This window comes from Aquarana catesbeiana, linkage group LG08, assembly GCF_042186555.1.
Source record: "Aquarana catesbeiana isolate 2022-GZ linkage group LG08, ASM4218655v1, whole genome shotgun sequence".
Lineage (NCBI taxonomy): Eukaryota > Metazoa > Chordata > Amphibia > Anura > Ranidae > Aquarana > Aquarana catesbeiana.
In genome coordinates this window covers 57,892,018-57,904,691 of record NC_133331.1, presented here as the reverse complement: position 1 = coordinate 57,904,691, position 12,674 = coordinate 57,892,018, and the positions used below count along the sequence as shown (strand labels likewise).

General features: G+C 45.5%; 1 long non-coding RNA gene across 1 annotated transcript in view; it reads left to right on the top strand.

Moving 5' to 3' along the window:
- The window catches only part of LOC141105254 (uncharacterized), a 381,772-nt gene that overhangs the window by 95,803 nt on the left and 273,295 nt on the right, over window positions 1-12,674 (top strand). The gene's annotated exons all lie outside the window — the stretch shown is intronic.

Sequence of the window (12,674 nt, the reverse complement as noted above, 5' to 3'; positions counted from 1 at the left end):
AGAGCTAAACAACCCCCAACTTTACATTATGGTGAAGAATGCGGGCATAAACTGAGATCCCTGCAATCAAGTAAGTTCATCTGTGATCTGAACTGTGTGTGTTTAGTGCATGAGACTGTACAATCTGTGAGTACAGGTGAGAACCTGTAAGAGAAAAGTAACCTGCTTTAAAGAGACAGTGCTCTAAAAAAATAAAATTTTTGTTGGACTACAAAATTGTTCTGGAGTGACTGTGAGTATGGGGCGGTCAAAGCTCCTAAATAAAGCAAGGATGGCTGAGATGATAGACAGAGCTCTGTGGCTGGAGGGGTTGTTACCACCTTAACGAGCCCCATACATGCCTGAGCAGAGTTTGCCAAGGAGAAGGACTGGTGTTGTTCCTAGCAACACTAGTGAAATGAGTGCACAGGTGACTGCAAGTATGGAGAGTCCACCAAAGTCTGAGTCTGCAGGGGATTGTTGCAAGCGGGACCCGGCAGCATTGAACCAAGTTAAAGAGGAGAGCAACAGAACCCTTAGTGTAAGGAGAGAGCGGCTGGATGCTCATACTCAGGAGAGGGGTGTTGTTGCCCCTGGCAACGCTGGTGCAAGTAGGCCAGCTATCAAGATGCAGAGGCCTAAAATGGAAAGCAGATGCAGTGTGTGAAGCCATGACAAGACATGGAACCAAGTGCGCTGTTTGCGGTGCAGTGAGTGGGTGCATCAAGTCTCCAAGTGTCCCAGGCTCCAGTGCAAAGTTACCTAGCAGAGCAAAGGTCTACATCTGTGTTTGAGAAGCCTGCTTTAAGTGCCAGGAGGGAGCAACAGGCTTACCAGAAGTTTGAAAGGAGTGCAGTTGCCCATAGCAACGCCTATGATGTCAGGTCGGTGGCCTGCAAGACAAAGATATTGCCTACAGAGGATCGTGGCAAGTTTAAAGCAACACCGCTTCATAGAGAGAGAATTCTACAGGTTTGGGAGAGCCAGCAAAGTGCAGGGGGGAGAGTGCCATCTCCTTAGCAACAGGAGAAAGTCGTCAAGTACCATGCCAGGTATGTGGTCAACTGGGCATGGGATCTTTTCTTGTCCCAGCTTGTGGAATATGGCTGCTGATATTGTTGCTGGGCTTACCTCTTCGTCTGCAAGCCCCAGATTCCTGTGTTAAAATGTTTGCAGTCACCCCTGCCAACAGAGAAGAAATTCCTGTTGTGCCTGCTGTAGTTTCATTCCGTGGCCACCAGGGGGAGTGGGCCAATAGAAGTGAAGTACAAGAAAGTCAACATACTCAAGTGAACATGGCAAGACCTGTTACACTGATGAGTAAGACTCTTGCAGTTTGTGGGACTGATCCCAGTGAAGTGGCAGTGTGTCCAGTGGGGAGATCCGCAGAAGGTGTAAAAACAGACTTGCTGCAGTGTGTTACACAGAGCAGTGGGGAGACACAGGTTAAAACCCAGCTTGCAGCAAGGTCAAGGACTGAAAAGGACAGCTGGACTCTGTATGCACCCAAGGTAATACAGCAGAGTGCTGGGAGAGATGTGCTGGGGGTGACCAAAGCAGTCGGTGTGCCATGTTCCCTAGTGACAGCTCCTGCAGAGTTGCCCAGGGAAACCTCCCAGGCGCCCACTGTGGTGAGGCACATGGTTTCCCAGGACAACTGGGGAGCTGCCCTAGTGGGCAAAAGACTCCCTTTGGAGAGGAAGGGTGGTGTGCTGAGCGGCACACAGGGTGCTGTGCATTATGATCATAAACAGCCTGATAAAGCGTATAACCCTGCTATGTTTATGAATGCTGATGATAGAGATATTGCTGGTACATGTACTTTTTTTGGTGATGTGTTCGCTAATAATGAAGAAGGGGGGATGTCTCCCTTGGCAACTAGAAGCAGATCCACAGTGTTATCCATTGAAATCTCTGGGGGTCTCCATATGTTGGAGCCAGAGATTTCCAGGACAGCCCTGATATTGCTCTGGTTGAACAGACTGGGTCTACACCATGCTGTGAGAGTGTGTGGGAGCAGTCCACTCACACTATGTGTAAACCAGTTGGTAAAGGGTTAAGTCAGCCAGCCAAAGCTGAAAGTACAGTACACAGCTGAGTGTGTTATCGCCCCCAGGACAAGCTGGCCAAAATGGTATATTGCAGCCTGCTTTGATGGATGATGCATTATCTAACAGTGAAAGCATGTTGTCAAAATGTGATTTATATAAAATGGACAAAGGTACTGTTTGCGCTGTAGAATCCCAGGTGCCTCCTAGAGCAGGTGATGAGGTGCTGCGGAGCACTCGGAATAGAAGCACAATGGATTGGGGCAGTTGGGCTAAACAATTGCTAACCATGCTAGACAAGGCTATGTTAAGTGACAGGGGTGTGGACACAATAACTGCTATGCCAGACAGGGAGATTGCAGAGCGGCTGATGGTTGAAGGTGGGTTGTTTCCCTTCCAGTCAGAAGGACCAGATCAGGGCGCAGGTATGGCAGATGTGTTGTCCACAGCCCAGCCACTGAATGTCAAGTGTCAAGGTGACAATGTAATTAATGTTGACTTGCAGAGGCTTATTGGTGAGTTAGAGGGCATGAGTGGGAGACATGCGTCTGACAGTGTTTCAGAGGAGCGTCAGGCTGTGATGGGTACATCCAGTGAGGTGGAGGCCCCCTTAAATGTCTTGGCCCCTCAAGCTGCAGTAAATGAGCCCCTGCATGTCTCTGATAAAGGAAAGGTCCCTAAAAAGGTCTTAAATATTGATGTGGAGTGTATTGAAATGACGAGTATGCTAGTAGAACTGCTTGAAATGGTGAAGGCACATTCCTTGTATACCTGGGTGCCTCCATTACAGTCAGATGTGGTGGTGCTGCGTGGTACCAATAGCTGGAGCCAGGTAGTACAAACTGTGTCGGTTAACATTAATCACCAGTGGAACTGGTTGGTACGGTGCTTTCTAATAGTGTGGCAAGTGATCTCCTGGTTTCCTGTGAGGGTGCTTCCGGATACGGTTCAGTGCGGAAGGCGCTCTGGGGAGCTGCTACAGAGCTCTCTCCACCTGATGTGGTGATGGACATGTCTGCTAGACCAGTCTGAGGTGCGGCTGAGCAGGGATTAGTGAATGCAGCGGATACGGGAGAAGGAACGGCCAGATATGGACGCGACAAAAGCAGAGATTCCGTCTGTCACCTGCAAAGAGGTACAAGTTGAGGTACCCGGAAATGCTCTAAAATCTAGTACGCAAAGGAACAAAAATTGTGACATAGAAAAGTGTGAGCTGGCAAAGATTGATGCTGCTAGCAATGGGTCATGCGTTGCTCAATGTCAGTTGTTGGGACAACTGCCCATAGAGATTTGGACAACAGGTGAATTGAAGCCTAGTGAAGGTCCCATAAGGGATAGCTGCTCACCTGTGTGTTGTCCCTCCTTGGACCTGGGCCTAACAAACCCTGAACAAGAGAGAACGGACAGTATTGGTAATTGATATAACCATGAATAATTTCTTGGAAAATGAGCATGATACATAAATGTTGAGCTCTGGGGAGTTGGTGGTCAAGGGTAAAGGCAAAGGAGTTGGTAAACCCAAGAGACCTATTGTGATGGGGAAAACGGTTACCGAGGGAAAATGTGGTTCCTCATCAGGAGTAGTGTCAGGAGCAGGTTCCCTGCAGAATTCGGAAACTGAGTTGAAAGGAAGTAGCAGGAAAGGTAGGGAACCACCAGAAAAGAAATATGAGTTCAAGCACAGAGGGGGTAGGCTGAGGATACAGAACTGTAGGACCCCGCTGAGATCCAGGCTAGGGCGTGCCTGAAAACACACCCGAAAAAAAGATTGGGCCTACGCAGACAACTGGACAGGCCTGGACAACTGGTGCAGAGGTGCCCCAATCAAGGATTCAGGCTGGTATGTTCTGCCCCCTTCGGGTTCGAAACAAAGGGGGGGATATGTGACAGTAAGAGATGCTGTCACGGTAAAATTGGTAGTTTGGGGGACACAGGGTGTGCACATTTGCTTGGGGCAAGACTGCAGAGCATAGATGTGGACCGGAGAAGACTGCTTTCACAGCTTTCTCCAGGTTTTGGTATTCCGCCATGGGGCTCTGTAGTTTGGAGATTCCACAGTGTCTTGGGTAGGACGGGATCTCCAACCCTGTGTCCAGATCTTGCAGATGACCAGCAGGGTGTGTGCTCAGGTGAGCACAGCCCTTATAATGAGTTTATGGGAATACCTCAGGGCTCCCAGTTGGAGACTGTTCCACACCAAGAGACAGGAGGTCTCCAGGAGTCAGAGGGGCTGCAGGAGGCAGCCGGAACATGTGTGACCAGGATAATGTCCTCAGGCCTCAAAAGTCCTCAAAGCCGTCCACACTAAAGGATCCAGTGGTCTGTGTCACCAGGATAATGAGCAGAAGTACTGCTACAGAGAGCCAGGTGGGCTAGCATTTTCTGTTGTGTGTATTTGCTGGAGAAGACCCCCTGTTTGGGAAACCATTATGTTATGGACTTTTATTTGTCTTTTTAATAAAAATGGGCTACCATGCCCTAAAATACAGTTCCTGACTGGTTTGGAATCACTGGCAAAAGCATCTACCAGGAGAGCTAAACACCCCCCCAACTTTACAATATATATATATATATATATATATATATATATATATATATATATATATATATATATATATACAGTACTGTGCAAAAGAAGTTTTAGGCAGGTATGAAGCAACGGTGTAACGTTGGAATTCTGTCAAAAAAATGTATTATAATTGTTTATTTTTATCAATTTACAAAATGAAATGTGAGCGAACAGAAGACAAATCTAAATCAGATCAATATTTGGTATGTCTACCCTTTGGCTTTAAACCAGCATCAATTCACACTTGCACACTTTGTACACTTGCACAAAGTCAGGGATTTTGTAGGATTAGATTTAGGTGTATGATTAATTAATTATACCAAGCAGGTGCTAATGATCATCAATTTCAACTGTGGGTTGAAACACAGTCATTAACTGAAACAGAAACAACTGTGTAGGAGGCTTAAAACTGGGTGAGGAACAGCCAAACTCTGCTTCCTAAGGCAGTTTCTCTTTCAATATTTTTATTGAGTAAGCATAAGAGAGTTAACAACTGCTACATTCTGAATGAGACAAAGTAAATGAGCAAAGGGCATATATGGCCCAACATAACCAACAATAAGCAGTAAATATTTGAAGAAGGCAGACTAGAGGCATATAGTACCCCTGATTCTTTCAATCCATATAGTTAGATGTAGTGAGCTATATTACTTGGTATCTCTCTGATTTTTTGGGGGATATTGAGCTATGTTACTCCAGGTGAGACTAATCTAAATTAGCTGGTGGAGACTAACTCGTCCAACTGCAAGACTTCTGGTATTACCACTCCACCCCTATGGGTTCACACTGTGGAGTGATAGATCCCAAGGCCTCACTTTAAAAGTGAGTCAGGTTTGCTTCTCCTTTCCGCAACCTGGGGACAAGGACCCCAGCTGGGACCTTAGTTGCTACTTTCCACATGTGGAGGCAAGGGACGTTGCATCTACGTGCAACAAGCCCAGAGAGACCCGCAACACATTATTTTAGAGTCATCATGTGGGACTCTGATAGAGCTTTATATGGCTCCGTATGTATCAGAGAGAAAGTTGCCTTCAAGATTATTATTATTATTATACAGGATTTATATAGCGCCAACAGTTTACATAGCGCTTTACAACTTGAGGGTAGACAGTACAAATACAATACACTTTGATACTGTAGGAATCAGAGGGCCCTGCTCCTTAGAGCTTACAATCTAAGATGCGTGGAAAGTTCTGAAAATATGTGCTTTAAAAGGTATAGCGAGAAAAAAAAGGAGAGATGAGGACAGAAAAAGTGGGGAAAATCAGGAAGGAGATAAGTGGGGGAAGGCCATCCTGGGGAATCCACTAGGTAGATATGTGACCAGGGTTTAGCGAAACCTTATTGTATAAAGCCCAGGGTTCCCATACCAGTTCAAATCATTGTACAGTGTCTAACAGCTTAGCTACTATTTGCTCCTGGGACATAATCCAAGAAATTTTCCTCTTAGTTGCTAGAATTAAGACTATAGGTTTTTTCCAGGCTTTCATTATCGCAAGCTTGGCTCCCAAACACATAAAGAGAACAGGTTGCTGTGTATGTTTTGGGAGGTTTTTTACCATGTTATTCAAAAGAGCATAGGTGGGATCCTGAGGGACCGCCACCCCTGCCACCTTGCGTAGCATGTGAAAGAATTTGTTCCAGTAGCTTCTAATTCGAGGACATGTCCACCAAATATGAGGCATCGTACCTTCAAGACCACAACCTCTATAGCATAGAGGAGAGGCGTCCGGATAGATCCTAGCTAGTCTAGCGGGAACATAGTACCATCTTGTAAACACTTTAATACTGGCTTCAATTAAAGAGATGTTCATAATACCTTTAAAGGATCTACGGAATGCATAGATCCAGTTGGACTTCCAGGTCGGACTCCCAGGATCGGGCGTATGAGGGAGGGAACGAAATAAGTACAGAAAGTGGGGAAGTAATGTCATTTTAATTGCATTGATCCTGCCCAGCAAGGACAGACCACACCTTGGCCAGGTTTTCATATCCTCTTCTAACTTGAGGAACATGGGTGGATAGTTAGCCGCATATAAATTACCTATGTTGTTAGTTCTTTAATTTCCCGGATAGGGGATCGTTCCCGATGCCCAGTATAATGGAAAGTGTTGTTTCAGCTGGTCCACTCGTTGTGGATGAAAAGATACATTTAAAGCTATGGATTTGGTTACACTGACTTTAAGGCCCGATATGGCACCCAAGTCTTGAAGCAGCCTAAAAACAATAGGGGTAGATATCAGTGGAGAGGTGATGAATAACAGCATGTCTTCGACGAAAAGAGCGCATGTGTGCTCTTCCTACCCACACCTAACCTCTCTGATGTTGGGGTTCGATCTGATGGCTCTCGCTAATGATTTAATTGCGATTGCAAAGATCAAGGGGGAAAGGGGGCAACCCTGTCTAGTCCCATTAAGTGTATTTGTGTATTAGGGTTCGAGTAGAGAGTTTGGATAACCCTTAAGAATTTGTTGGAAAAACCCCATCTTTCCACAATATCAGTATATAAGAGGTATGACCAGGACACAGAGTCGAAGGCCTTCTGGAGATCTATTGATAATAGAAAGCCCTCCTGTGGGGGTCCCCAGTCCCAATGCGATTGAAGTAGTGATATCAAGTCTATCGCTCTTCAGATCTGGTCCGAGCCCTGTCTTCCGGGATGAAGCCTGCCTGATCTTTGTGTATGTATTATGAAGTCATTATTAAGTAAAATTGGCCGGTAGTTACCAACATCACTGGTGTCTTTCCTAGGTTTGGGTATGACCGTGATAAAGGCTGAGTTTAGTTTGTTGTAAAGGGGGGCTCCATCCCGGAGAGAGTTTAAAAAACGTGCCATAAAGGGGGCTAGGTGGGTACCAAATTTCATCGAAAATTCGTCGGGCCCCGGGGAGGAGGACATCTTTATGGACTTTATGACTTTCTCTATTTCTTCTGAAGAGAAGGGTTTGTCTAAAAGTTCCTGATGGGAGTGTTTTGGAGAAATGATTCTATTGTTTTTGGAGTCTTAGGGAGACAGTCATTATATAATCCTGAGTAAAAGGCATGGAAGGTTTCCATAATTCTCAAGGGATTCTGGGTTAGGTTTCCTGTCCTGGTTCAGACTTTGGGAAAGGCTAGTGTGTGTGGTTCGGGGCTCAGTTTTGTTGCCAATTTAGAGCCTATTTTGTCTTTTTGTGAGTAGAAACGTGCCCCGGTCCATCCAAGTGTTTTTCAGCTGAAGTGGTCACCTTTGTGGCGCTTACTTAGTAGAAGGAATTCTTCCTCCAGCTTCCTTTTTTCATTCCCTTGTTCACGTTTCAGTTGTGAGGAGAGCTGAATGAGTCTTCCTCTCATTACTACTTTGTGGGCTACCCCCAAAGTCCCTGGAGAGACCGAGTCGTTATTGTTTTCCACAAAGTATTCCTTTAATGCTTTTTCTAAGATTGTACAGTGAACTAGATTACTCAATAGGGTCTCTTTAAGGCACTATTTAAAGGGACCCTTTGCCCTAGAAGTGCCACTCAAGGTTAGTGTCATTATCGAGTGATCCGATAGGGAAGTGTCTCAGATTTTAGAGGCAATCACTAAGGGGATAGTCGTGGATTGTAGGAAAATGTGGTCTATCCTGGAAAGAGTGCAGTGTGGAATAGAATAGTGTGTGTAATTTTTGGTGTGGGGGTTCACTTCCCTCAAAATCTACCAATCCGTTTGCATAAAGTAGCTGCGCCACCTTCAAGCTTCGCCTGGGGGGCCGTTTTGCTTTTGGGGTTCTTACATTTGACTTGTCTAGGGAGAGGTCAAACGGTGTATTTGAGTCACCCCCTAGGATTATTGTGCCCAGGAAGTGCGGTTGTAAGGTTTGTAGGACCGATTCAAGGAATCTCCGTTGGCCTTTGTTAGGTGCATAATAAGAAATAAATCTGTAGGTCCCTCTGTCTGTCGTGCCAGCTACCAGTAAGTAGCAACCCTCAGGGTCTCTGATAGCCTGAGTGAGTGAGAAGTTAACCCATTTAGAGAAACAGACTGCCACCCTTCTCGTCTTGTTCTCAGCGTTTGCCAAGTAGAATTGCGGGAAACCTTTGTGGAGGAATGAGGGGCTGTATGTGGTTGGGAAGTGTGGCTCTTGTAGAAGTAAAACCTCCACCTTTAATGTATGGTATAGTTGGAGTATTTTACATCATTTTACTGGGGAGTTAAGCCCCTGAACTTTGTGGGAGATGATCTGAAGATTCAGATCTCAAGGTGTTGCGTTAGGCATGGATCAGATGGGAGGTAAACCCAAAATAGTAAGCGATCTTACCATATAAAGAGAGCTTCCCTGGCAGAGCGTTGATTCCATAGGTTCCATGGTGTCTCCAACCCATGTAGGCAGAGGTGGGAGCTCCAGGAAGGCCCCAAAGATGGTGGGGGTAAGGTTGAGGAGGAAGAGCAGGGAAGGAGGAGAGAGTAGGAGGTGAAGAAGGAAAAATTAGAAGGTGCATTAGTTGACAAATTATACAATACAACCCAAATCCCAAGTGAGCTGGGGTGGGTAAGGCCCCTTCCCAGCCCTGTACCCAAAAAGGAACAAGATTGTCCTAAATAGGACGAAATAATCTGACTCCGACAGGAGAACAAAAGCCTATTGGCGTCAGATGGAGGCGCACTGTGACAGCTGCGGTCGTCCCACCCTCAAAACTTTACTATAACAATAAAAAATACATACATTCTGAGCCCTATTCTGTTGTAATTAGGAAAAGCCATGCCCGTACAGCCCCCCATCCGACAGCCCCCGGCACCATGAGTAAAAGAAGGACATGGTGACGCTCACTGACGGGAGTAGAGAGGCAGAAGACGGTGGCCGGCTATTAGAAATGATTATGGCAAGAACCGTTATCAGGGATGCCTCCTTTACAGGGGTGCACCCTATAGCAAACTGAGAAGGCCCGTTGTGTTCCTTCCCTACCAAAGTCAGCTGAAAATGTTGCATGGAGTAACAAAATCCAAGTCTGCGGGCTATTGGAAGTTTGAGAGAACAGTCTAGTGAGACAGCCTAGTATAACAAGATAACATGGGAAGATGGGGAGTCCGTAAGGCAACCGGATGCCCGTTATGGGCCCCCGTCGGGAGGCTACTTGGATGACTTTGTAACAACAAAAAATAAAAGTCGGTTTCAGGGTGTGAGTGTATCCTCACAGAGCAGTTCCGAAAAGAACTGACTAAGTGGGCAGCTTTTGAAAGTTGACTGTCAGCGTCATGGAGGGTGAGCGCCTCTTGATCTCTTAGGTTGTTGTTTCTGCCATACATGAGACAAGGGGCTTGGTGGTGGTGGTCAATTGGAGGATGTAGTCCCTCTCTTGGATGATGGTTGATGAATATCTTGGGTAATCAGCCCTAAGTGAAAGAGCAAGCGTTCGCCTTCCAGAAAGAATGAGAAGCTGTAGAGCCTGTTGTAGTATGAAAAGGACAGGCGAAGAGGGAAGGCCCATCTGTATGTGGTATCTTTGTGCACCAGAACCTGAAGTAGTGGTTTTAGTGAGCGGCGCTTTTAAACCGTATATGGCGACAGGTCTGCAAAGATTTGGACTTGGTGGCCCATGATTTCCAGTTTGTCGGAAGTGCGGGACAACTTCATCACTTCCTCTTTGACGGTGTAGAAGTGGGGTTTTACTATAATGTCTGTTCGCTGTGGCCTATCAAGCTTCAAACGGTGGGCCGGGATGTCTGGAATTAGGCTTTTAATAAATTCTTAAACTGCCGGGTGTACTCCTTTTACAGATTCTGGGAGGCCCCGGATTCTAAAGCTGTACCGTCTAGATCTGTTTTCGAGGTCATCAATTTTGGAAAATGCTGACTCCAATTGATCCTGGAGATCCAGTATTCTGGCTGTATTCTGATTCATTCTGGATACTGCTTGGTCTGCTTTCTTTTGGGTGTAAGGAGGTCTCTTCATATACTCTCTTGTGACATTAACTGACTGTGTTCAGATAAATCAATATTTCGTTCCAATTTTTAATCATGTGTAATTACCAATAAAATGTACTGTTACTATATTATTTTTGTATATCTTTATATATGATACTATTAGTTGCCTAAAAAGTCCATTTTGGGGAACTCCCTTTTCTGTTCTGCTTTATTTTCAATTACCTCAATCCATGTCCCTATTTGCTGGAGATCAGCGTGGATAAATGCAGTGAGCTGCTGTTTCAGACAGTGCCCTAGCTAGCATTTTAGAGAATGATGTCATCATGGTGGGGAAGTCAGTGGGGGTGAGAGGAATATTGTGGGCCTCCTGTTCCCATGGATCTGGACTGGTCAGCAAGTCATGCATTGGAGTCAGGACAGGGCCATCCATTGCTCTCCCTATCAAGGACTCAGAGGATGCTAGGGAGTGAGCTACTTGCTGTGGGGTACTCACTGTGACTGACTCTTGGTGTATGGTGGAGGAGAATGCGTGGTCCTGGTCTGCAATAGAATCCTCCTGTTCACAGCCTGTGTCTCTTGTGCTCGCGGCCGCCTTCTTAGGTAAGCCGGGCTACGGAGATGCGAAATCTAGCTGGTGGGACAGGTCCCTTCTTGCAGTGCCTGCGGACATTGGGCAATTCCTGGGTTCTCCCCCAGTTGGCAGGTGTTAATGCCAACCTGGATCAAGGGCTCAGACAGCTGCGGTCTGGGTTACAGGGCCCGAGCAGTGCGGAGCTATGCAGCCATCTTGGACGCTGCCGCCCATGCACCTTCTTTAGACAGTTTCATGCCACATGTCATACACCATGGCAAGACTGAGCCCAGCAACAAGATACAAGGTCTCTCCCAGGCAAAGATTTCAAAGCAGACAGGGGTTGTGCTGTTCAAGCTCTTTTGAATAAGCACAAAGAAACAGGCAATGTTGAAGACCATAGATACACTGGTTGGCCAAGGAACCTAATGCAGCAGATGAAAGACACTTCATGCTTTCTTCCCTTCGACATCAGAAGATGTCCATCAGTGCCATAAGCACAAAACTGGAAAAAAACAGTGGGACCCAGGTACACCCATCTACTGTCCGGAGAAGTCTGGACAGAAGTGGTCTTAATGGAAGAATTGGGGTCAAAAAGCCATACCTCCAATGTGGAAACAATGCTAAGTGACTCAACTATGTATGAAAACATAGGAACTGGGGTGCAAAAGAATGGAATGGTAGCAGGTGTTGTGGACTGGTGAGTCAAAATGTGAAATATTTGGCTATAGCAGGAGGCAGTTTTTTTTTCCTGAAGGGCTGGAGAGCAGTACAATAATGAGTGTCTGCAGGAAACTGTGAAGCATGATGGAGGGTGTTTGAAAGTTTGGGGCTGAATTTCTCTACAATCATGTCCTCAATGCTGAGAAATAAAGGCAGATAATTATCCAACATGACTCACCACAAGGGAGGCATGCGATTGGCCCCAAATGTATTCTACAGCAGGACAATGACCCCAAGCATATAGCCAATGTCAATATCAACTATCTTCAGTCTAAAGAAGAACAAAGAGTCCTGGAAGTGATGGTTTAACCTGCACAGAGCCCTGATCTCAACATTATGGAGTCTGTCTGGGATTAAATGAAGAGACAGAATTTGATTTGACAGAGATAGATTTGAGGCAGCGACATCCACAGAAGATCTGTGCTTAGTTCTCCAAGATGTTTGGAAAAACCTACCTGAGGAATTCCTTCAAAATCTGTGTGCAAGTGTACCTAGAAGAATTGATGCTGTTTTGAAGGCAAAGGGAGGTCACACCAAATATTGATTTCTCATCTGTTCATTTACTTTCCACTTTGTTAATTGATAAAAAAAAATAACACTTCTATTTCTGAAAGCAGTCTTAATTTACAGCATTTTTTTCACATATAAAATTTGTTTAAATTTTGAATAGAGCAGAGAACTTCTGCTGGGTTCTGATTGGTGTCTGTGCCCCATAATGAGGAGATTTATTTTTTACTCCCTGTCTACGTGACACCATTTGACATTCTGAAGTACAGAGTGTCACCGAGATAAGCAAGGTGGAAAATTCTTACTGAGTTTTCTCTATTTGTACCACTTTAACATAAGGGTCTAAATCTCCAATCAGTGGGTTTAATTTCAGCATTTCTGTTTGACGGATAAT